The sequence below is a fragment of the Hemiscyllium ocellatum genome, unplaced genomic scaffold (genome assembly GCF_020745735.1).
Source record: "Hemiscyllium ocellatum isolate sHemOce1 unplaced genomic scaffold, sHemOce1.pat.X.cur. scaffold_2040_pat_ctg1, whole genome shotgun sequence".
Taxonomy (NCBI): Eukaryota; Metazoa; Chordata; class Chondrichthyes; order Orectolobiformes; family Hemiscylliidae; genus Hemiscyllium; species Hemiscyllium ocellatum.
The window spans coordinates 14,677-38,684 of record NW_026867953.1 but is presented as its reverse complement, the minus strand read 5'-3'; the positions used below and the strand labels follow the sequence as shown (position 1 = coordinate 38,684).

At 52.4% G+C, this 24,008-nt stretch overlaps 11 non-coding genes across 11 annotated transcripts; all 11 read right to left on the bottom strand.

Annotated features, from left to right (window-relative positions):
• Positions 1-6,746: 6,746 nt before the first annotated feature.
• trnar-ccu (transfer RNA arginine (anticodon CCU)) lies at positions 6,747-6,819 on the bottom strand. Its single transcript has one exon. It is a non-coding gene; the product is annotated as a tRNA-Arg (tRNA).
• A 1,588-nt stretch (positions 6,820-8,407) lies between these two features.
• Positions 8,408-8,480, bottom strand: trnar-ccu (transfer RNA arginine (anticodon CCU)). The gene has a single exon. It is a non-coding gene; the product is annotated as a tRNA-Arg (tRNA).
• A 1,593-nt stretch (positions 8,481-10,073) lies between these two features.
• Positions 10,074-10,146, bottom strand: trnar-ccu (transfer RNA arginine (anticodon CCU)). The gene has a single exon. It is a non-coding gene; the product is annotated as a tRNA-Arg (tRNA).
• Positions 10,147-11,733: 1,587 nt separating this feature from the next.
• trnar-ccu (transfer RNA arginine (anticodon CCU)) lies at positions 11,734-11,806 on the bottom strand. The gene has a single exon. It is a non-coding gene; the product is annotated as a tRNA-Arg (tRNA).
• Positions 11,807-13,394: 1,588 nt separating this feature from the next.
• trnar-ccu (transfer RNA arginine (anticodon CCU)) lies at positions 13,395-13,467 on the bottom strand. The gene has a single exon. It is a non-coding gene; the product is annotated as a tRNA-Arg (tRNA).
• A 1,595-nt stretch (positions 13,468-15,062) lies between these two features.
• Positions 15,063-15,135, bottom strand: trnar-ccu (transfer RNA arginine (anticodon CCU)). Its single transcript has one exon. It is a non-coding gene; the product is annotated as a tRNA-Arg (tRNA).
• Positions 15,136-16,730: 1,595 nt separating this feature from the next.
• Positions 16,731-16,803, bottom strand: trnar-ccu (transfer RNA arginine (anticodon CCU)). Its single transcript has one exon. It is a non-coding gene; the product is annotated as a tRNA-Arg (tRNA).
• A 1,595-nt stretch (positions 16,804-18,398) lies between these two features.
• On the bottom strand, positions 18,399-18,471 carry trnar-ccu (transfer RNA arginine (anticodon CCU)). Its single transcript has one exon. It is a non-coding gene; the product is annotated as a tRNA-Arg (tRNA).
• Positions 18,472-20,066: 1,595 nt separating this feature from the next.
• Positions 20,067-20,139, bottom strand: trnar-ccu (transfer RNA arginine (anticodon CCU)). Its single transcript has one exon. It is a non-coding gene; the product is annotated as a tRNA-Arg (tRNA).
• Positions 20,140-21,727: 1,588 nt separating this feature from the next.
• On the bottom strand, positions 21,728-21,800 carry trnar-ccu (transfer RNA arginine (anticodon CCU)). The gene has a single exon. It is a non-coding gene; the product is annotated as a tRNA-Arg (tRNA).
• A 1,595-nt stretch (positions 21,801-23,395) lies between these two features.
• trnar-ccu (transfer RNA arginine (anticodon CCU)) lies at positions 23,396-23,468 on the bottom strand. The gene has a single exon. It is a non-coding gene; the product is annotated as a tRNA-Arg (tRNA).
• Positions 23,469-24,008: the final 540 nt, after the last annotated feature.

Genomic DNA, 24,008 nt, shown 5'->3' with positions numbered 1-24,008 from the left:
CCCAAAAGAGCTGCGTAAGGCGACACCTCACCCTATCAACTGAATGCAGATAAGCAGTTGTTGGCAAAGCAGATTAAGGACAGACAAGGAAGAGTCAGACACGCCAGATGGGATTTGAACCCAGAACCCCTGGCTTAGGAGGCCAGTGCCTTATCCATTAGGCCACTGGAGCTGCACAGTTCCATGCAGCATGGCAGACTTTAAATACTGCGCCCTGACCTCTCATTGTGTGTTTTTGTGGATTTTCTCCTCTCAATGCACTGTGAGGATCCAAGATGGTGGTGATCTCGGACGATGGTGTTGCAGAGCTCGGCACCACAGCACAAGCGCCCAATCCGTTCCATCGCGATATCCTAGGAGTCTGAAAATGTTGTGGAGTCCCAGGACATTGTGAAAAATCAACTTTCCTGCGTTTCCTTCGTCCAGAGATGTTGAAGACGGATGGGGCAGTGTCCGAGGCCAGGCCCCCGGCCCAGCCTGCAGGATCCTTGGGCTCGATTGCCTACCAGGCCCTGGCCAAATCTCGCGCGATCTTGGTTAAGCAGATAGAGGAGAAGCTGGCCCCGATCTCTATCGTGCTGCAGAAGCATGAACAGCAGCTGGGAGACCTGGAAAAGAGGACGGATGAGGTTGGACACAGAGGCACAGCGGTGGAAGCTGATACCGCTTCCTCTAAGGATAGGATCCAAGCATCGGAGGCTGAGGGCTGACCATACAGAGGTTTATAAAATCATGAGGAACATGAATAGGGTAAACAGCCAAGGTCTTTTCCCTGGGGTGTGGGAGTCCAGAACTAGAGGGCTTAGGTTTAGGGTGAGAGGGAAAAGATATAAAAGAGACCAAAGGGACAACATTTTCAGGCAGAAGGTGGTGTGTGTGTGTGGAATGAGCTGCCAGAGGAAGTGGTCGAGGCTGGTACAATTACATCATTTCAAAGGCATCTGGATGGGTATACGTATAGGAAGAGTTTGGAGGGAGATGGGCCGGGTGCTGGCAGGTGGGACTAGATTGGGTCGGGATATCTGTTCGACCGAGGGTGTGTTTGTGTGCTGTACATCTCTATGACTCGATGACTGGAAGTGTCAGTCTGAGTCAATCCGTTGTCTAGCTACGGGCAAGGTGACTCCATTGGATGATGTGAACCCAGCTGATGACCCCTTTGGCCAAAGCTAGAGAACATTCTGGAAGATCAGGGAAAAGAAGGATATGAACACACACCTGGATGCCAGTCCCTTAGCGAAGCCTTGACTGCGATCTGCAGCAGAGCTCTGACCATGTGCTCCAAACTTGTTGATAAAAGCCCGAGAGTGAGGGGGGCAAGCCATTCACCCCAGCAAGTCCACACTCAGCCTCTGATGAGCATCCCATCCAGGCCCAACCACTATCCTCTCAGCCTGCATTCCCCAAAGCCAATCCAGCGAACTTGCACATCTTTGGGCTGTGGGAGGAAAGCAAAGCACCCGCAGTAGCCCATGGAGAGAAGGTGCAAACTCGACACAAACAGAAAGCCAAGGGAGGAATCAAAGTCAGGTCCCCGATGCTGCGAGGCAGCAGTGCTACCCACTGAGCCACCATGCCAGCCCAGGAGATTCTCAGCAGGTTTTCAGCCATTGTGTCTGTGCTGTCTGTTTCAGGGAATTCAGCTTTAATCCTGCAGATCCCAAAAGAGCTGCGTAAGGCGACACCTCACCCTATCAACTGAATGCAGATAAGCAGTTTTTGGCAAAGCAGATTAAGGACAGACAAGGAAGAGTCAGACACGCCAGATGGGATTTGAACCCAGAACCCCTGGCTTAGGAGGCCAGTGCCTTATCCATTAGGCCACTGGAGCTGCACAGTTTCATGCAGCATGGCAGACTTTAAATACTGCGCCCTGACCTCTCATTGTGTGTTTTTGTGGATTTTCTCCTCTCAATGCACTGTGAGGATCCAAGATGGTGGTGATCTCGGACGATGGTGTTGCAGAGCTCGGCACCACAGCACAAGCGCCCAATCCGTTCCATCGCGATATCCTAGGAGTCTGAAAATGTTGTGGAGTCCCAGGACATTGTGAAAAATCAACTTTCCTGCGTTTCTTCGTCCAGAGATGTTGAAGACGGATGGGGCAGTGTCCGAGGCCAGGCCCCCGGCCCAGCCTGCAGGATCCTTGGGCTCGATTGCCTACCAGGCCCTGGCCAAATCTCGCGCGATCTTGGTTAAGCAGATAGAGGAGAAGCTGGCCCCGATCTCTATCGTGCTGCAGAAGCATGAACAGCAGCTGGGAGACCTGGAAAAGAGGACGGATGAGGTTGGACACAGAGGCACAGCGGTGGAAGCTGATACCGCTTCCTCTAAGGATAGGATCCAAGCATCGGAGGCTGAGGGCTGACCATACAGAGGTTTATAAAATCATGAGGAACATGAATAGGGTAAACAGCCAAGGTCTTTTCCCTGGGGTGTGGGAGTCCAGAACTAGAGGGCTTAGGTTTAGGGTGAGAGGGAAAAGATATAAAAGAGACCAAAGGGACAACATTTTCAGGCAGAAGGTGGTGTGTGTGTGTGGAATGAGCTGCCAGAGGAAGTGGTCGAGGCTGGTACAATTACATCATTTCAAAGGCATCTGGATGGGTATACGTATAGGAAGAGTTTGGAGGGAGATGGGCCGGGTGCTGGCAGGTGGGACTAGATTGGGTCGGGATATCTGTTCGACCGAGGGTGTGTTTGTGTGCTGTACATCTCTATGACTCGATGACTGGAAGTGTCAGTCTGAGTCAATCCGTTGTCTAGCTACGGGCAAGGTGACTCCATTGGATGATGTGAACCCAGCTGATGACCCCTTTGGCCAAAGCTAGAGAACATTCTGGAAGATCAGGGAAAAGAAGGATATGAACACACACCTGGATGCCAGTCCCTTAGCGAAGCCTTGACTGCGATCTGCAGCAGAGCTCTGACCATGTGCTCCAAACTTGTTGATAAAAGCCCGAGAGTGAGGGGGGCAAGCCATTCACCCCAGCAAGTCCACACTCAGCCTCTGATGAGCATCCCATCCAGGCCCAACCACTATCCTCTCAGCCTGCATTCCCCAAAGCCAATCCAGCGAACCTGCACATCTTTGGGCTGTGGGAGGAAAGCAAAGCACCCGCAGTAGCCCATGGAGAGAAGGTGCAAACTCGACACAAACAGAAAGCCAAGGGAGGAATCAAAGTCAGGTCCCCGATGCTGCGAGGCAGCAGTGCTACCCACTGAGCCACCATGCCAGCCCCAGGAGATTCTCAGCAGGTTTTCAGCCATTGTGTCTGTGCTGTCTGTTTCAGGGAATTCAGCTTTAATCCTGCAGATCCCCAAAAGAGCTGCGTAAGGCGACACCTCACCCTATCAACTGAATGCAGATAAGCAGTTGTTGGCAAAGCAGATTAAGGACAGACAAGGAAGAGTCAGACACGCCAGATGGGATTTGAACCCAGAACCCCTGGCTTAGGAGGCCAGTGCCTTATCCATTAGGCCACTGGAGCTGCACAGTTCCATGCAGCATGGCAGACTTTAAATACTGCGCCCTGACCTCTCATTGTGTGTTTTTGTGGATTTTCTCCTCTCAATGCACTGTGAGGATCCAAGATGGTGGTGATCTCGGACGATGGTGTTGCAGAGCTCGGCACCACAGCACAAGCGCCCAATCCGTTCCATCGCGATATCCTAGGAGTCTGAAAATGTTGTGGAGTCCCAGGACATTGTGAAAAATCAACTTTCCTGCGTTTCCTTCGTCCAGAGATGTTGAAGACGGATGGGGCAGTGTCCGAGGCCAGGCCCCGGCCCAGCCTGCAGGATCCTTGGGCTCGATTGCCTACCAGGCCCTGGCCAAATCTCGCGCGATCTTGGTTAAGCAGATAGAGGAGAAGCTGGCCCCGATCTCTATCGTGCTGCAGAAGCATGAACAGCAGCTGGGAGACCTGGAAAAGAGGACGGATGAGGTTGGACACAGAGGCACAGCGGTGGAAGCTGATACCGCTTCCTCTAAGGATAGGATCCAAGCATCGGAGGCTGAGGGCTGACCATACAGAGGTTTATAAAATCATGAGGAACATGAATAGGGTAAACAGCCAAGGTCTTTTCCCTGGGGTGTGGGAGTCCAGAACTAGAAGGGCTTAGGTTTAGGGTGAGAGGGAAAAGATATAAAAGAGACCAAAGGGACAACATTTTCAGGCAGAAGGTGGTGTGTGTGTGTGGAATGAGCTGCCAGAGGAAGTGGTCGAGGCTGGTACAATTACATCATTTCAAAGGCATCTGGATGGGTATACGTATAGGAAGAGTTTGGAGGGAGATGGGCCGGGTGCTGGCAGGTGGGACTAGATTGGGTCGGGATATCTGTTCGACCGAGGGTGTGTTTGTGTGCTGTACATCTCTATGACTCGATGACTGGAAGTGTCAGTCTGAGTCAATCCGTTGTCTAGCTACGGGCAAGGTGACTCCATTGGATGATGTGAACCCAGCTGATGACCCCTTTGGCCAAAGCTAGAGAACATTCTGGAAGATCAGGGAAAAGAAGGATATGAACACACACCTGGATGCCAGTCCCTTAGCGAAGCCTTGACTGCGATCTGCAGCAGAGCTCTGACCATGTGCTCCAAACTTGTTGATAAAAGCCCGAGAGTGAGGGGGGCAAGCCATTCACCCCAGCAAGTCCACACTCAGCCTCTGATGAGCATCCCATCCAGGCCCAACCACTATCCTCTCAGCCTGCATTCCCCAAAGCCAATCCAGCGAACCTGCACATCTTTGGGCTGTGGGAGGAAAGCAAAGCACCCGCAGTAGCCCATGGAGAGAAGGTGCAAACTCGACACAAACAGAAAGCCAAGGGAGGAATCAAAGTCAGGTCCCCGATGCTGCGAGGCAGCAGTGCTACCCACTGAGCCACCATGCCAGCCCCAGGAGATTCTCAGCAGGTTTTCAGCCATTGTGTCTGTGCTGTCTGTTTCAGGGAATTCAGCTTTAATCCTGCAGATCCCCAAAAGAGCTGCGTAAGGCGACAGGGAACACCTCACCCTATCAACTGAATGCAGATAAGCAGTTGTTGGCAAAGCAGATTAAGGACAGACAAGGAAGAGTCAGACACCCAGATGGGATTTGAACCCAGAACCCCTGGCTTAGGAGGCCAGTGCCTTATCCATTAGGCCACTGGAGCTGCACAGTTCCATGCAGCATGGCAGACTTTAAATACTGCGCCCTGACCTCTCATTGTGTGTTTTTGTGGATTTTCTCCTCTCAATGCACTGTGAGGATCCAAGATGGTGGTGATCTCGGACGATGGTGTTGCAGAGCTCGGCACCACAGCACAAGCGCCCAATCCGTTCCATCGCGATATCCTAGGAGTCTGAAAATGTTGTGGAGTCCCAGGACATTGTGAAAAATCAACTTTCCTGCGTTTCCTTCGTCCAGAGATGTTGAAGACGGATGGGGCAGTGTCCGAGGCCAGGCCCCCGGCCCAGCCTGCAGGATCCTTGGGCTCGATTGCCTACCAGGCCCTGGCCAAATCTCGCGCGATCTTGGTTAAGCAGATAGAGGAGAAGCTGGCCCCGATCTCTATCGTGCTGCAGAAGCATGAACAGCAGCTGGGAGACCTGGAAAAGAGGACGGATGAGGTTGGACACAGAGGCACAGCGGTGGAAGCTGATACCGCTTCCTCTAAGGATAGGATCCAAGCATCGGAGGCTGAGGGCTGACCATACAGAGGTTTATAAAATCATGAGGAACATGAATAGGGTAAACAGCCAAGGTCTTTTCCCTGGGGTGTGGGAGTCCAGAACTAGAGGGCTTAGGTTTAGGGTGAGAGGGAAAAGATATAAAAGAGACCAAAGGGACAACATTTTCAGGCAGAAGGTGGTGTGTGTGTGTGGAATGAGCTGCCAGAGGAAGTGGTCGAGGCTGGTACAATTACATCATTTCAAAGGCATCTGGATGGGTATACGTATAGGAAGAGTTTGGAGGGAGATGGGCCGGGTGCTGGCAGGTGGGACTAGATTGGGTCGGGATATCTGTTCGACCGAGGGTGTGTTTGTGTGCTGTACATCTCTATGACTCGATGACTGGAAGTGTCAGTCTGAGTCAATCCGTTGTCTAGCTACGGGCAAGGTGACTCCATTGGATGATGTGAACCCAGCTGATGACCCCTTTGGCCAAAGCTAGAGAACATTCTGGAAGATCAGGGAAAAGAAGGATATGAACACACACCTGGATGCCAGTCCCTTAGCGAAGCCTTGACTGCGATCTGCAGCAGAGCTCTGACCATGTGCTCCAAACTTGTTGATAAAAGCCCGAGAGTGAGGGGGGCAAGCCATTCACCCCAGCAAGTCCACACTCAGCCTCTGATGAGCATCCCATCCAGGCCCAACCACTATCCTCTCAGCCTGCATTCCCCAAAGCCAATCCAGCGAACCTGCACATCTTTGGGCTGTGGGAGGAAAGCAAAGCACCCGCAGTAGCCCATGGAGAGAAGGTGCAAACTCGACACAAACAGAAAGCCAAGGGAGGAATCAAAGTCAGGTCCCCGATGCTGCGAGGCAGCAGTGCTACCCACTGAGCCACCATGCCAGCCCCAGGAGATTCTCAGCAGGTTTTCAGCCATTGTGTCTGTGCTGTCTGTTTCAGGGAATTCAGCTTTAATCCTGCAGATCCCCAAAAGAGCTGCGTAAGGCGACACCTCACCCTATCAACTGAATGCAGATAAGCAGTTGTTGGCAAAGCAGATTAAGGACAGACAAGGAAGAGTCAGACACCCCAGATGGGATTTGAACCCAGAACCCCTGGCTTAGGAGGCCAGTGCCTTATCCATTAGGCCACTGGAGCTGCACAGTTCCATGCAGCATGGCAGACTTTAAATACTGCGCCCTGACCTCTCATTGTGTGTTTTTGTGGATTTTCTCCTCTCAATGCACTGTGAGGATCCAAGATGGTGGTGATCTCGGACGATGGTGTTGCAGAGCTCGGCACCACAGCACAAGCGCCCAATCCGTTCCATCGCGATATCCTAGGAGTCTGAAAATGTTGTGGAGTCCCAGGACATTGTGAAAAATCAACTTTCCTGCGTTTCCTTCGTCCAGAGATGTTGAAGACGGATGGGGCAGTGTCCGAGGCCAGGCCCCCGGCCCAGCCTGCAGGATCCTTGGGCTCGATTGCCTACCAGGCCCTGGCCAAATCTCGCGCGATCTTGGTTAAGCAGATAGAGGAGAAGCTGGCCCCGATCTCTATCGTGCTGCAGAAGCATGAACAGCAGCTGGGAGACCTGGAAAAGAGGACGGATGAGGTTGGACACAGAGGCACAGCGGTGGAAGCTGATACCGCTTCCTCTAAGGATAGGATCCAAGCATCGGAGGCTGAGGGCTGACCATACAGAGGTTTATAAAATCATGAGGAACATGAATAGGGTAAACAGCCAAGGTCTTTTCCCTGGGGTGTGGGAGTCCAGAACTAGAGGGCTTAGGTTTAGGGTGAGAGGGAAAAGATATAAAAGAGACCAAAGGGACAACATTTTCAGGCAGAAGGTGGTGTGTGTGTGTGGAATGAGCTGCCAGAGGAAGTGGTCGAGGCTGGTACAATTACATCATTTCAAAGGCATCTGGATGGGTATACGTATAGGAAGAGTTTGGAGGGAGATGGGCCGGGTGCTGGCAGGTGGGACTAGATTGGGTCGGGATATCTGTTCGACCGAGGGTGTGTTTGTGTGCTGTACATCTCTATGACTCGATGACTGGAAGTGTCAGTCTGAGTCAATCCGTTGTCTAGCTACGGGCAAGGTGACTCCATTGGATGATGTGAACCCAGCTGATGACCCCTTTGGCCAAAGCTAGAGAACATTCTGGAAGATCAGGGAAAAGAAGGATATGAACACACACCTGGATGCCAGTCCCTTAGCGAAGCCTTGACTGCGATCTGCAGCAGAGCTCTGACCATGTGCTCCAAACTTGTTGATAAAAGCCCGAGAGTGAGGGGGGCAAGCCATTCACCCCAGCAAGTCCACACTCAGCCTCTGATGAGCATCCCATCCAGGCCCAACCACTATCCTCTCAGCCTGCATTCCCCAAAGCCAATCCAGCGAACCTGCACATCTTTGGGCTGTGGGAGGAAAGCAAAGCACCCGCAGTAGCCCATGGAGAGAAGGTGCAAACTCGACACAAACAGAAAGCCAAGGGAGGAATCAAAGTCAGGTCCCCGATGCTGCGAGGCAGCAGTGCTACCCACTGAGCCACCATGCCAGCCCCAGGAGATTCTCAGCAGGTTTTCAGCCATTGTGTCTGTGCTGTCTGTTTCAGGGAATTCAGCTTTAATCCTGCAGATCCCCAAAAGAGCTGCGTAAGGCGACACCTCACCCTATCAACTGAATGCAGATAAGCAGTTGTTGGCAAAGCAGATTAAGGACAGACAAGGAAGAGTCAGACACCCCAGATGGGATTTGAACCCAGAACCCCTGGCTTAGGAGGCCAGTGCCTTATCCATTAGGCCACTGGAGCTGCACAGTTCCATGCAGCATGGCAGACTTTAAATACTGCGCCCTGACCTCTCATTGTGTGTTTTTGTGGATTTTCTCCTCTCAATGCACTGTGAGGATCCAAGATGGTGGTGATCTCGGACGATGGTGTTGCAGAGCTCGGCACCACAGCACAAGCGCCCAATCCGTTCCATCGCGATATCCTAGGAGTCTGAAAATGTTGTGGAGTCCCAGGACATTGTGAAAAATCAACTTTCCTGCGTTTCCTTCGTCCAGAGATGTTGAAGACGGATGGGGCAGTGTCCGAGGCCAGGCCCCCGGCCCAGCCTGCAGGATCCTTGGGCTCGATTGCCTACCAGGCCCTGGCCAAATCTCGCGCGATCTTGGTTAAGCAGATAGAGGAGAAGCTGGCCCCGATCTCTATCGTGCTGCAGAAGCATGAACAGCAGCTGGGAGACCTGGAAAAGAGGACGGATGAGGTTGGACACAGAGGCACAGCGGTGGAAGCTGATACCGCTTCCTCTAAGGATAGGATCCAAGCATCGGAGGCTGAGGGCTGACCATACAGAGGTTTATAAAATCATGAGGAACATGAATAGGGTAAACAGCCAAGGTCTTTTTCCCTGGGGTGTGGGAGTCCAGAACTAGAGGGCTTAGGTTTAGGGTGAGAGGGAAAAAGATATAAAAGAGACCAAAGGGACAACATTTTCAGGCAGAAGGTGGTGGTGTGTGTGTGTGGAATGAGCTGCCAGAGGAAGTGGTCGAGGCTGGTACAATTACATCATTTCAAAGGCATCTGGATGGGTATACGTATAGGAAGAGTTTGGAGGGAGATGGGCCGGGTGCTGGCAGGTGGGACTAGATTGGGTCGGGATATCTGTTCGACCGAGGGTGTGTTTGTGTGCTGTACATCTCTATGACTCGATGACTGGAAGTGTCAGTCTGAGTCAATCCGTTGTCTAGCTACGGGCAAGGTGACTCCATTGGATGATGTGAACCCAGCTGATGACCCTTTGGCCAAAGCTAGAGAACATTCTGGAAGATCAGGGAAAAGAAGGATATGAACACACACCTGGATGCCAGTCCCTTAGCGAAGCCTTGACTGCGATCTGCAGCAGAGCTCTGACCATGTGCTCCAAACTTGTTGATAAAAGCCCGAGAGTGAGGGGGGCAAGCCATTCACCCCAGCAAGTCCACACTCAGCCTCTGATGAGCATCCCATCCAGGCCCAACCACTATCCTCTCAGCCTGCATTCCCCAAAGCCAATCCAGCGAACCTGCACATCTTTGGGCTGTGGGAGGAAAGCAAAAGCACCCGCAGTAGCCCATGGAGAGAAGGTGCAAACTCGACACAAACAGAAAGCCAAGGGAGGAATCAAAGTCAGGTCCCCGATGCTGCGAGGCAGCAGTGCTACCCACTGAGCCACCATGCCAGCCCCAGGAGATTCTCAGCAGGTTTTCAGCCATTGTGTCTGTGCTGTCTGTTTCAGGGAATTCAGCTTTAATCCTGCAGATCCCCAAAAGAGCTGCGTAAGGCGACACCTCACCCTATCAACTGAATGCAGATAAGCAGTTGTTGGCAAAGCAGATTAAGGACAGACAAGGAAGAGTCAGACACCCCAGATGGGATTTGAACCCAGAACCCCTGGCTTAGGAGGCCAGTGCCTTATCCATTAGGCCACTGGAGCTGCACAGTTCCATGCAGCATGGCAGACTTTAAATACTGCGCCCTGACCTCTCATTGTGTGTTTTTGTGGATTTTCTCCTCTCAATGCACTGTGAGGATCCAAGATGGTGGTGATCTCGGACGATGGTGTTGCAGAGCTCGGCACCACAGCACAAGCGCCCAATCCGTTCCATCGCGATATCCTAGGAGTCTGAAAATGTTGTGGAGTCCCAGGACATTGTGAAAAATCAACTTTCCTGCGTTTCCTTCGTCCAGAGATGTTGAAGACGGATGGGGCAGTGTCCGAGGCCAGGCCCCCGGCCCAGCCTGCAGGATCCTTGGGCTCGATTGCCTACCAGGCCCTGGCCAAATCTCGCGCGATCTTGGTTAAGCAGATAGAGGAGAAGCTGGCCCCGATCTCTATCGTGCTGCAGAAGCATGAACAGCAGCTGGGAGACCTGGAAAAGAGGACGGATGAGGTTGGACACAGAGGCACAGCGGTGGAAGCTGATACCGCTTCCTCTAAGGATAGGATCCAAGCATCGGAGGCTGAGGGCTGACCATACAGAGGTTTATAAAATCATGAGGAACATGAATAGGGTAAACAGCCAAGGTCTTTTCCCTGGGGTGTGGGAGTCCAGAACTAGAGGGCTTAGGTTTAGGGTGAGAGGGAAAAGATATAAAAGAGACCAAAGGGACAACATTTTCAGGCAGAAGGTGGTGTGTGTGTGTGGAATGAGCTGCCAGAGGAAGTGGTCGAGGCTGGTACAATTACATCATTTCAAAGGCATCTGGATGGGTATACGTATAGGAAGAGTTTGGAGGGAGATGGGCCGGGTGCTGGCAGGTGGGACTAGATTGGGTCGGGATATCTGTTCGACCGAGGGTGTGTTTGTGTGCTGTACATCTCTATGACTCGATGACTGGAAGTGTCAGTCTGAGTCAATCCGTTGTCTAGCTACGGGCAAGGTGACTCCATTGGATGATGTGAACCCAGCTGATGACCCCTTTGGCCAAAGCTAGAGAACATTCTGGAAGATCAGGGAAAAGAAGGATATGAACACACACCTGGATGCCAGTCCCTTAGCGAAGCCTTGACTGCGATCTGCAGCAGAGCTCTGACCATGTGCTCCAAACTTGTTGATAAAAGCCCGAGAGTGAGGGGGGCAAGCCATTCACCCCAGCAAGTCCACACTCAGCCTCTGATGAGCATCCCATCCAGGCCCAACCACTATCCTCTCAGCCTGCATTCCCCAAAGCCAATCCAGCGAACCTGCACATCTTTGGGCTGTGGGAGGAAAGCAAAGCACCCGCAGTAGCCCATGGAGAGAAGGTGCAAACTCGACACAAACAGAAAGCCAAGGGAGGAATCAAAGTCAGGTCCCCGATGCTGCGAGGCAGCAGTGCTACCCACTGAGCCACCATGCCAGCCCCAGGAGATTCTCAGCAGGTTTTCAGCCATTGTGTCTGTGCTGTCTGTTTCAGGGAATTCAGCTTTAATCCTGCAGATTCCCAAAAGAGCTGCGTAAGGCGACAAACACCCTATCAACTGAATGCAGATAAGCAGTTGTTGGCAAAGCAGATTAAGGACAGACAAGGAAGAGTCAGACACCCCAGATGGGATTTGAACCCAGAACCCCTGGCTTAGGAGGCCAGTGCCTTATCCATTAGGCCACTGGAGCTGCACAGTTCCATGCAGCATGGCAGACTTTAAATACTGCGCCCTGACCTCTCATTGTGTGTTTTTGTGGATTTTCTCCTCTCAATGCACTGTGAGGATCCAAGATGGTGGTGATCTCGGACGATGGTGTTGCAGAGCTCGGCACCACAGCACAAGCGCCCAATCCGTTCCATCGCGATATCCTAGGAGTCTGAAAATGTTGTGGAGTCCCAGGACATTGTGAAAAATCAACTTTCCTGCGTTTCCTTCGTCCAGAGATGTTGAAGACGGATGGGGCAGTGTCCGAGGCCAGGCCCCCGGCCCAGCCTGCAGGATCCTTGGGCTCGATTGCCTACCAGGCCCTGGCCAAATCTCGCGCGATCTTGGTTAAGCAGATAGAGGAGAAGCTGGCCCCGATCTCTATCGTGCTGCAGAAGCATGAACAGCAGCTGGGAGACCTGGAAAAGAGGACGGATGAGGTTGGACACAGAGGCACAGCGGTGGAAGCTGATACCGCTTCCTCTAAGGATAGGATCCAAGCATCGGAGGCTGAGGGCTGACCATACAGAGGTTTATAAAATCATGAGGAACATGAATAGGGTAAACAGCCAAGGTCTTTTCCCTGGGGTGTGGGAGTCCAGAACTAGAGGGCTTAGGTTTAGGGTGAGAGGGAAAAGATATAAAAGAGACCAAAGGGACAACATTTTCAGGCAGAAGGTGGTGTGTGTGTGTGGAATGAGCTGCCAGAGGAAGTGGTCGAGGCTGGTACAATTACATCATTTCAAAGGCATCTGGATGGGTATACGTATAGGAAGAGTTTGGAGGGAGATGGGCCGGGTGCTGGCAGGTGGGACTAGATTGGGTCGGGATATCTGTTCGACCGAGGGTGTGTTTGTGTGCTGTACATCTCTATGACTCGATGACTGGAAGTGTCAGTCTGAGTCAATCCGTTGTCTAGCTACGGGCAAGGTGACTCCATTGGATGATGTGAACCCAGCTGATGACCCCTTTGGCCAAAGCTAGAGAACATTCTGGAAGATCAGGGAAAAGAAGGATATGAACACACACCTGGATGCCAGTCCCTTAGCGAAGCCTTGACTGCGATCTGCAGCAGAGCTCTGACCATGTGCTCCAAACTTGTTGATAAAAGCCCGAGAGTGAGGGGGGCAAGCCATTCACCCCAGCAAGTCCACACTCAGCCTCTGATGAGCATCCCATCCAGGCCCAACCACTATCCTCTCAGCCTGCATTCCCCAAAGCCAATCCAGCGAACCTGCACATCTTTGGGCTGTGGGAGGAAAGCAAAGCACCCGCAGTAGCCCATGGAGAGAAGGTGCAAACTCGACACAAACAGAAAGCCAAGGGAGGAATCAAAGTCAGGTCCCCGATGCTGCGAGGCAGCAGTGCTACCCACTGAGCCACCATGCCAGCCCCAGGAGATTCTCAGCAGGTTTTCAGCCATTGTGTCTGTGCTGTCTGTTTCAGGGAATTCAGCTTTAATCCTGCAGATCCCCAAAAGAGCTGCGTAAGGCGACACCTCACCCTATCAACTGAATGCAGATAAGCAGTTGTTGGCAAAGCAGATTAAGGACAGACAAGGAAGAGTCAGACACCCCAGATGGGATTTGAACCCAGAACCCCTGGCTTAGGAGGCCAGTGCCTTATCCATTAGGCCACTGGAGCTGCACAGTTCCATGCAGCATGGCAGACTTTAAATACTGCGCCCTGACCTCTCATTGTGTGTTTTTGTGGATTTTCTCCTCTCAATGCACTGTGAGGATCCAAGATGGTGGTGATCTCGGACGATGGTGTTGCAGAGCTCGGCACCACAGCACAAGCGCCCAATCCGTTCCATCGCGATATCCTAGGAGTCTGAAAATGTTGTGGAGTCCCAGGACATTGTGAAAAATCAACTTTCCTGCGTTTCCTTCGTCCAGAGATGTTGAAGACGGATGGGGCAGTGTCCGAGGCCAGGCCCCCGGCCCAGCCTGCAGGATCCTTGGGCTCGATTGCCTACCAGGCCCTGGCCAAATCTCGCGCGATCTTGGTTAAGCAGATAGAGGAGAAGCTGGCCCCGATCTCTATCGTGCTGCAGAAGCATGAACAGCAGCTGGGAGACCTGGAAAAGAGGACGGATGAGGTTGGACACAGAGGCACAGCGGTGGAAGCTGATACCGCTTCCTCTAAGGATAGGATCCAAGCATCGGAGGCTGAGGGCTGACCATACAGAGGTTTATAAAATCATGAGGAACATGAATAGGGTAAACAGCCAAGGTCTTTTCCCTGGGGTGTGGGAGTCCAGAACTAGAGGGCTTAGGTTTAGGGTGAGAGGGAAAAGATATAAAAGAGACCAAAGGGACAACATTTTCAGGCAGAAGGTGGTGTGTGTGTGTGGAATGAGCTGCCAGAGGAAGTGGTCGAGGCTGGTACAATTACATCATTTCAAAGGCATCTGGATGGGTATACGTATAGGAAGAGTTTGGAGGGAGATGGGCCGGGTGCTGGCAGGTGGGACTAGATTGGGTCGGGATATCTGTTCGACCGAGGGTGTGTTTGTGTGCTGTACATCTCTATGACTCGATGACTGGAAGTGTCAGTCTGAGTCAATCCGTTGTCTAGCTACGGGCAAGGTGACTCCATTGGATGATGTGAACCCAGCTGATGACCCCTTTGGCCAAAGCTAGAGAACATTCTGGAAGATCAGGGAAAAGAAGGATATGAACACACACCTGGATGCCAGTCCCTTAGCGAAGCCTTGACTGCGATCTGCAGCAGAGCTCTGACCATGTGCTCCAAACTTGTTGATAAAAGCCCGAGAGTGAGGGGGGCAAGCCATTCACCCCAGCAAGTCCACACTCAGCCTCTGATGAGCATCCCATCCAGGCCCAACCACTATCCTCTCAGCCTGCATTCCCCAAAGCCAATCCAGCGAACCTGCACATCTTTGGGCTGTGGGAGGAAAGCAAAGCACCCGCAGTAGCCCATGGAGAGAAGGTGCAAACTCGACACAAACAGAAAGCCAAGGGAGGAATCAAAGTCAGGTCCCCGATGCTGCGAGGCAGCAGTGCTACCCACTGAGCCACCATGCCAGCCCCAGGAGATTCTCAGCAGGTTTTCAGCCATTGTGTCTGTGCTGTCTGTTTCAGGGAATTCAGCTTTAATCCTGCAGATCCCCAAAAGAGCTGCGTAAGGCGACAGGGAACACCTCACCCTATCAACTGAATGCAGATAAGCAGTTGTTGGCAAAGCAGATTAAGGACAGACAAGGAAGAGTCAGACACCCCAGATGGGATTTGAACCCAGAACCCCTGGCTTAGGAGGCCAGTGCCTTATCCATTAGGCCACTGGAGCTGCACAGTTCCATGCAGCATGGCAGACTTTAAATACTGCGCCCTGACCTCTCATTGTGTGTTTTTGTGGATTTTCTCCTCTCAATGCACTGTGAGGATCCAAGATGGTGGTGATCTCGGACGATGGTGTTGCAGAGCTCGGCACCACAGCACAAGCGCCCAATCCGTTCCATCGCGATATCCTAGGAGTCTGAAAATGTTGTGGAGTCCCAGGACATTGTGAAAAATCAACTTTCCTGCGTTTCCTTCGTCCAGAGATGTTGAAGACGGATGGGGCAGTGTCCGAGGCCAGGCCCCCGGCCCAGCCTGCAGGATCCTTGGGCTCGATTGCCTACCAGGCCCTGGCCAAATCTCGCGCGATCTTGGTTAAGCAGATAGAGGAGAAGCTGGCCCCGATCTCTATCGTGCTGCAGAAGCATGAACAGCAGCTGGGAGACCTGGAAAAGAGGACGGATGAGGTTGGACACAGAGGCACAGCGGTGGAAGCTGATACCGCTTCCTCTAAGGATAGGATCCAAGCATCGGAGGCTGAGGGCTGACCATACAGAGGTTTATAAAATCATGAGGAACATGAATAGGGTAAACAGCCAAGGTCTTTTCCCTGGGGTGTGGGAGTCCAGAACTAGAGGGCTTAGGTTTAGGGTGAGAGGGAAAAGATATAAAAGAGACCAAAGGGACAACATTTTCAGGCAGAAGGTGGTGTGTGTGTGTGGAATGAGCTGCCAGAGGAAGTGGTCGAGGCTGGTACAATTACATCATTTCAAAGGCATCTGGATGGGTATACGTATAGGAAGAGTTTGGAGGGAGATGGGCCGGGTGCTGGCAGGTGGGACTAGATTGGGTCGGGATATCTGTTCGACCGAGGGTGTGTTTGTGTGCTGTACATCTCTATGACTCGATGACTGGAAGTGTCAGTCTGAGTCAATCCGTTGTCTAGCTACGGGCAAGGTGACTCCATTGGATGATGTGAACCCAGCTGATGACCCCTTTGGCCAAAGCTAGAGAACATTCTGGAAGATCAGGGAAAAGAAGGATATGAACACACACCTGGATGCCAGTCCCTTAGCGAAGCCTTGACTGCGATCTGCAGCAGAGCTCTGACCATGTGCTCCAAACTTGTTGATAAAAGCCCGAGAGTGAGGGGGGCAAGCCATTCACCCCAGCAAGTCCACACTCAGCCTCTGATGAGCATCCCATCCAGGCCCAACCACTATCCTCTCAGCCTGCATTCCCCAAAGCCAATCCAGCGAACCTGCACATCTTTGGGCTGTGGGAGGAAAGCAAAGCACCCGCAGTAGCCCATGGAGAGAAGGTGCAAACTCGACACAAACAGAAAGCCAAGGGAGGAATCAAAGTCAGGTCCCCGATGCTGCGAGGCAGCAGTGCTACCCACTGAGCCACCATGCCAGCCCCAGGAGATTCTCAGCAGGTTTTCAGCCATTGTGTCTGTGCTGTCTGTTTCAGGGAATTCAGCTTTAATCCTGCAGATCCCCAAAAGAGCTGCGTAAGGCGACAGGGAACACCTCACCCTATCAACTGAATGCAGATAAGCAGTTGTTGGCAAAGCAGATTAAGGACAGACAAGGAAGAGTCAGACACCCCAGATGGGATTTGAACCCAGAACCCCTGGCTTAGGAGGCCAGTGCCTTATCCATTAGGCCACTGGAGCTGCACAGTTCCATGCAGCATGGCAGACTTTAAATACTGCGCCCTGACCTCTCATTGTGTGTTTTTGTGGATTTTCTCCTCTCAATGCACTGTGAGGATCCAAGATGGTGGTGATCTCGGACGATGGTGTTGCAGAGCTCGGCACCACAGCACAAGCGCCCAATCCGTTCCATCGCGATATCCTAGGAGTCTGAAAATGTTGTGGAGTCCCAGGACATTGTGAAAAATCAACTTTCCTGCGTTTCCTTCGTCCAGAGATGTTGAAGACGGATGGGGCAGTGTCCGAGGCCAGGCCCCCGGCCCAGCCTGCAGGATCCTTGGGCTCGATTGCCTACCAGGCCCTGGCCAAATCTCGCGCGATCTTGGTTAAGCAGATAGAGGAGAAGCTGGCCCCGATCTCTATCGTGCTGCAGAAGCATGAACAGCAGCTGGGAGACCTGGAAAAGAGGACGGATGAGGTTGGACACAGAGGCACAGCGGTGGAAGCTGATACCGCTTCCTCTAAGGATAGGATCCAAGCATCGGAGGCTGAGGGCTGACCATACAGAGGTTTATAAAATCATGAGGAACATGAATAGGGTAAACAGCCAAGGTCTTTTCCCTGGGGTGTGGGAGTCCAGAACTAGAGGGCTTAGGTTTAGGGTGAGAGGGAAAAGATATAAAAGAGACCAAAGGGACAACATTTTCAGGCAGAAGGTGGTGTGTGTGTGTGGAATGAGCTGCCAGAGGAAGTGGTCGAGGCTGGTACAATTACATCATTTCAAAGGCATCTGGATGGGTATACGTATAGGAAGAGTTTGGAGGGAGATGGGCCGGGTGCTGGCAGGTGGGACTAGATTGGGTCGGGATATCTGTTCGACCGAGGGTGTGTTTGTGTGCTGTACATCTCTATGACTCGATGACTGGAAGTGTCAGTCTGAGTCAATCCGTTGTCTAGCTACGGGCAAGGTGACTCCATTGGATGATGTGAACCCAGCTGATGACCCCTTTGGCCAAAGCTAGAGAACATTCTGGAAGATCAGGGAAAAGAAGGATATGAACACACACCTGGATGCCAGTCCCTTAGCGAAGCCTTGACTGCGATCTGCAGCAGAGCTCTGACCATGTGCTCCAAACTTGTTGATAAAAGCCCGAGAGTGAGGGGGGCAAGCCATTCACCCCAGCAAGTCCACACTCAGCCTCTGATGAGCATCCCATCCAGGCCCAACCACTATCCTCTCAGCCTGCATTCCCCAAAGCCAATCCAGCGAACCTGCACATCTTTGGGCTGTGGGAGGAAAGCAAAGCACCCGCAGTAGCCCATGGAGAGAAGGTGCAAACTCGACACAAACAGAAAGCCAAGGGAGGAATCAAAGTCAGGTCCCCGATGCTGCGAGGCAGCAGTGCTACCCACTGAGCCACCATGCCAGCCCCAGGAGATTCTCAGCAGGTTTTCAGCCATTGTGTCTGTGCTGTCTGTTTCAGGGAATTCAGCTTTAATCCTGCAGATCCCCAAAAGAGCTGCGTAAGGCGACAGGGAACACCTCACCCTATCAACTGAATGCAGATAAGCAGTTGTTGGCAAAGCAGATTAAGGACAGACAAGGAAGAGTCAGACACCCCAGATGGGATTTGAACCCAGAACCCCTGGCTTAGGAGGCCAGTGCCTTATCCATTAGGCCACTGGAGCTGCACAGTTCCATGCAGCATGGCAGACTTTAAATACTGCGCCCTGACCTCTCATTGTGTGTTTTTGTGGATTTTCTCCTCTCAATGCACTGTGAGGATCCAAGATGGTGGTGATCTCGGACGATGGTGTTGCAGAGCTCGGCACCACAGCACAAGCGCCCAATCCGTTCCATCGCGATATCCTAGGAGTCTGAAAATGTTGTGGAGTCCCAGGACATTGTGAAAAATCAACTTTCCTGCGTTTCCTTCGTCCAGAGATGTTGAAGACGGATGGGGCAGTGTCCGAGGCCAGGCCCCCGGCCCAGCCTGCAGGATCCTTGGGCTCGATTGCCTACCAGGCCCTGGCCAAATCTCGCGCGATCTTGGTTAAGCAGATAGAGGAGAAGCTGGCCCCGATCTCTATCGTGCTGCAGAAGCATGAACAGCAGCTGGGAGACCTGGAAAAGAGGACGGATGAGGTTGGACACAGAGGCACAGCGGTGGAAGCTGATACCGCTTCCTCTAAGGATAGGATCCAAGCATCGGAGGCTGAGGGCTGACCATACAGAGGTTTATAAAATCATGAGGAACATGAATAGGGTAAACAGCCAAGGTCTTTTCCCTGGGGTGTGGGAGTCCAGAACTAGAGGGCTTAGGTTTAGGGTGAGAGGGAAAAGATATAAAAGAGACCAAAGGGACAACATTTTCAGGCAGAAGGTGGTGTGTGTGTGTGGAATGAGCTGCCAGAGGAAGTGGTCGAGGCTGGTACAATTACATCATTTCAAAGGCATCTGGATGGGTATACGTATAGGAAGAGTTTGGAGGGAGATGGGCCGGGTGCTGGCAGGTGGGACTAGATTGGGTCGGGATATCTGTTCGACCGAGGGTGTGTTTGTGTGCTGTACATCTCTATGACTCGATGACTGGAAGTGTCAGTCTGAGTCAATCCGTTGTCTAGCTACGGGCAAGGTGACTCCATTGGATGATGTGAACCCAGCTGATGACCCCTTTGGCCAAAGCTAGAGAACATTCTGGAAGATCAGGGAAAAGAAGGATATGAACACACACCTGGATGCCAGTCCCTTAGCGAAGCCTTGACTGCGATCTGCAGCAGAGCTCTGACCATGTGCTCCAAACTTGTTGATAAAAGCCCGAGAGTGAGGGGGGCAAGCCATTCACCCCAGCAAGTCCACACTCAGCCTCTGATGAGCATCCCATCCAGGCCCAACCACTATCCTCTCAGCCTGCATTCCCCAAAGCCAATCCAGCGAACCTGCACATCTTTGGGCTGTGGGAGGAAAGCAAAGCACCCGCAGTAGCCCATGGAGAGAAGGTGCAAACTCGACACAAACAGAAAGCCAAGGGAGGAATCAAAGTCAGGTCCCCGATGCTGCGAGGCAGCAGTGCTACCCACTGAGCCACCATGCCAGCCCCAGGAGATTCTCAGCAGGTTTTCAGCCATTGTGTCTGTGCTGTCTGTTTCAGGGAATTCAGCTTTAATCCTGCAGATCCCCAAAAGAGCTGCGTAAGGCGACAGGGAACACCTCACCCTATCAACTGAATGCAGATAAGCAGTTGTTGGCAAAGCAGATTAAGGACAGACAAGGAAGAGTCAGACACCCCAGATGGGATTTGAACCCAGAACCCCTGGCTTAGGAGGCCAGTGCCTTATCCATTAGGCCACTGGAGCTGCACAGTTCCATGCAGCATGGCAGACTTTAAATACTGCGCCCTGACCTCTCATTGTGTGTTTTTGTGGATTTTCTCCTCTCAATGCACTGTGAGGATCCAAGATGGTGGTGATCTCGGACGATGGTGTTGCAGAGCTCGGCACCACAGCACAAGCGCCCAATCCGTTCCATCGCGATATCCTAGGAGTCTGAAAATGTTGTGGAGTCCCAGGACATTGTGAAAAATCAACTTTCCTGCGTTTCCTTCGTCCAGAGATGTTGAAGACGGATGGGGCAGTGTCCGAGGCCAGGCCCCCGGCCCAGCCTGCAGGATCCTTGGGCTCGATTGCCTACCAGGCCCTGGCCAAATCTCGCGCGATCTTGGTTAAGCAGATAGAGGAGAAGCTGGCCCCGATCTCTATCGTGCTGCAGAAGCATGAACAGCAGCTGGGAGACCTGGAAAAGAGGACGGATGAGGTTGGACACAGAGGCACAGCGGTGGAAGCTGATACCGCTTCCTCTAAGGATAGGATCCAAGCATCGGAGGCTGAGGGCTGACCATACAGAGGTTTATAAAATCATGAGGAACATGAATAGGGTAAACAGCCAAGGTCTTTTCCCTGGGGTGTGGGAGTCCAGAACTAGAGGGCTTAGGTTTAGGGTGAGAGGGAAAAGATATAAAAGAGACCAAAGGGACAACATTTTCAGGCAGAAGGTGGTGTGTGTGTGTGGAATGAGCTGCCAGAGGAAGTGGTCGAGGCTGGTACAATTACATCATTTCAAAGGCATCTGGATGGGTATACGTATAGGAAGAGTTTGGAGGGAGATGGGCCGGGTGCTGGCAGGTGGGACTAGATTGGGTCGGGATATCTGTTCGACCGAGGGTGTGTTTGTGTGCTGTACATCTCTATGACTCGATGACTGGAAGTGTCAGTCTGAGTCAATCCGTTGTCTAGCTACGGGCAAGGTGACTCCATTGGATGATGTGAACCCAGCTGATGACCCCTTTGGCCAAAGCTAGAGAACATTCTGGAAGATCAGGGAAAAGAAGGATATGAACACACACCTGGATGCCAGTCCCTTAGCGAAGCCTTGACTGCGATCTGCAGCAGAGCTCTGACCATGTGCTCCAAACTTGTTGATAAAAGCCCGAGAGTGAGGGGGGCAAGCCATTCACCCCAGCAAGTCCACACTCAGCCTCTGATGAGCATCCCATCCAGGCCCAACCACTATCCTCTCAGCCTGCATTCCCCAAAGCCAATCCAGCGAACCTGCACATCTTTGGGCTGTGGGAGGAAAGCAAAGCACCCGCAGTAGCCCATGGAGAGAAGGTGCAAACTCGACACAAACAGAAAGCCAAGGGAGGAATCAAAGTCAGGTCCCCGATGCTGCGAGGCAGCAGTGCTACCCACTGAGCCACCATGCCAGCCCCAGGAGATTCTCAGCAGGTTTTCAGCCATTGTGTCTGTGCTGTCTGTTTCAGGGAATTCAGCTTTAATCCTGCAGATCCCCAAAAGAGCTGCGTAAGGCGACACCTCACCCTATCAACTGAATGCAGATAAGCAGTTGTTGGCAAAGCAGATTAAGGACAGACAAGGAAGAGTCAGACACCCCAGATGGGATTTGAACCCAGAACCCCTGGCTTAGGAGGCCAGTGCCTTATCCATTAGGCCACTGGAGCTGCACAGTTCCATGCAGCATGGCAGACTTTAAATACTGCGCCCTGACCTCTCATTGTGTGTTTTTGTGGATTTTCTCCTCTCAATGCACTGTGAGGATCCAAGATGGTGGTGATCTCGGACGATGGTGTTGCAGAGCTCGGCACCACAGCACAAGCGCCCAATCCGTTCCATCGCGATATCCTAGGAGTCTGAAAATGTTGTGGAGTCCCAGGACATTGTGAAAAATCAACTTTCCTGCGTTTCCTTCGTCCAGAGATGTTGAAGACGGATGGGGCAGTGTCCGAGGCCAGGCCCCCGGCCCAGCCTGCAGGATCCTTGGGCTCGATTGCCTACCAGGCCCTGGCCAAATCTCGCGCGATCTTGGTTAAGCAGATAGAGGAGAAGCTGGCCCCGATCTCTATCGTGCTGCAGAAGCATGAACAGCAGCTGGGAGACCTGGAAAAGAGGACGGATGAGGTTGGACACAGAGGCACAGCGGTGGAAGCTGATACCGCTTCCTCTAAGGATAGGATCCAAGCATCGGAGGCTGAGGGCTGACCATACAGAGGTTTATAAAATCATGAGGAACATGAATAGGGTAAACAGCCAAGGTCTTTTCCCTGGGGTGTGGGAGTCCAGAACTAGAGGGCTTAGGTTTAGGGTGAGAGGGAAAAGATATAAAAGAGACCAAAGGGACAACATTTTCAGGCAGAAGGTGGTGTGTGTGTGTGGAATGAGCTGCCAGAGGAAGTGGTCGAGGCTGGTACAATTACATCATTTCAAAGGCATCTGGATGGGTATACGTATAGGAAGAGTTTGGAGGGAGATGGGCCGGGTGCTGGCAGGTGGGACTAGATTGGGTCGGGATATCTGTTCGACCGAGGGTGTGTTTGTGTGCTGTACATCTCTATGACTCGATGACTGGAAGTGTCAGTCTGAGTCAATCCGTTGTCTAGCTACGGGCAAGGTGACTCCATTGGATGATGTGAACCCAGCTGATGACCCCTTTGGCCAAAGCTAGAGAACATTCTGGAAGATCAGGGAAAAGAAGGATATGAACACACACCTGGATGCCAGTCCCTTAGCGAAGCCTTGACTGCGATCTGCAGCAGAGCTCTGACCATGTGCTCCAAACTTGTTGATAAAAGCCCGAGAGTGAGGGGGGCAAGCCATTCACCCCAGCAAGTCCACACTCAGCCTCTGATGAGCATCCCATCCAGGCCCAACCACTATCCTCTCAGCCTGCATTCCCCAAAGCCAATCCAGCGAACCTGCACATCTTTGGGCTGTGGGAGGAAAGCAAAGCACCCGCAGTAGCCCATGGAGAGAAGGTGCAAACTCGACACAAACAGAAAGCCAAGGGAGGAATCAAAGTCAGGTCCCCGATGCTGCGAGGCAGCAGTGCTACCCACTGAGCCACCATGCCAGCCCCAGGAGATTCTCAGCAGGTTTTCAGCCATTGTGTCTGTGCTGTCTGTTTCAGGGAATTCAGCTTTAATCCTGCAGATCCCCAAAAGAGCTGCGTAAGGCGACAGGGAACACCTCACCCTATCAACTGAATGCAGATAAGCAGTTGTTGGCAAAGCAGATTAAGGACAGACAAGGAAGAGTCAGACACCCCAGATGGGATTTGAACCCAGAACCCCTGGCTTAGGAGGCCAGTGCCTTATCCATTAGGCCACTGGAGCTGCACAGTTCATGCAGCATGGCAGACTTTAAATACTGCGCCCTGACCTCTCATTGTGTGTTTTTGTGGATTTTCTCCTCTCAATGCACTGTGAGGATCCAAGATGGTGGTGATCTCGGACGATGGTGTTGCAGAGCTCGGCACCACAGCACAAGCGCCCAATCCGTTCCATCGCGATATCCTAGGAGTCTGAAAATGTTGTGGAGTCCCAGGACATTGTGAAAAATCAACTTTCCTGCGTTTCCTTCGTCCAGAGATGTTGAAGACGGATGGGGCAGTGTCCGAGGCCAGGCCCCCGGCCCAGCCTGCAGGATCCTTGGGCTCGATTGCCTACCAGGCCCTGGCCAAATCTCGCGCGATCTTGGTTAAGCAGATAGAGGAGAAGCTGGCCCCGATCTCTATCGTGCTGCAGAAGCATGAACAGCAGCTGGGAGACCTGGAAAAGAGGACGGATGAGGTTGGACACAGAGGCACAGCGGTGGAAGCTGATACCGCTTCCTCTAAGGATAGGATCCAAGCATCGGAGGCTGAGGGCTGACCA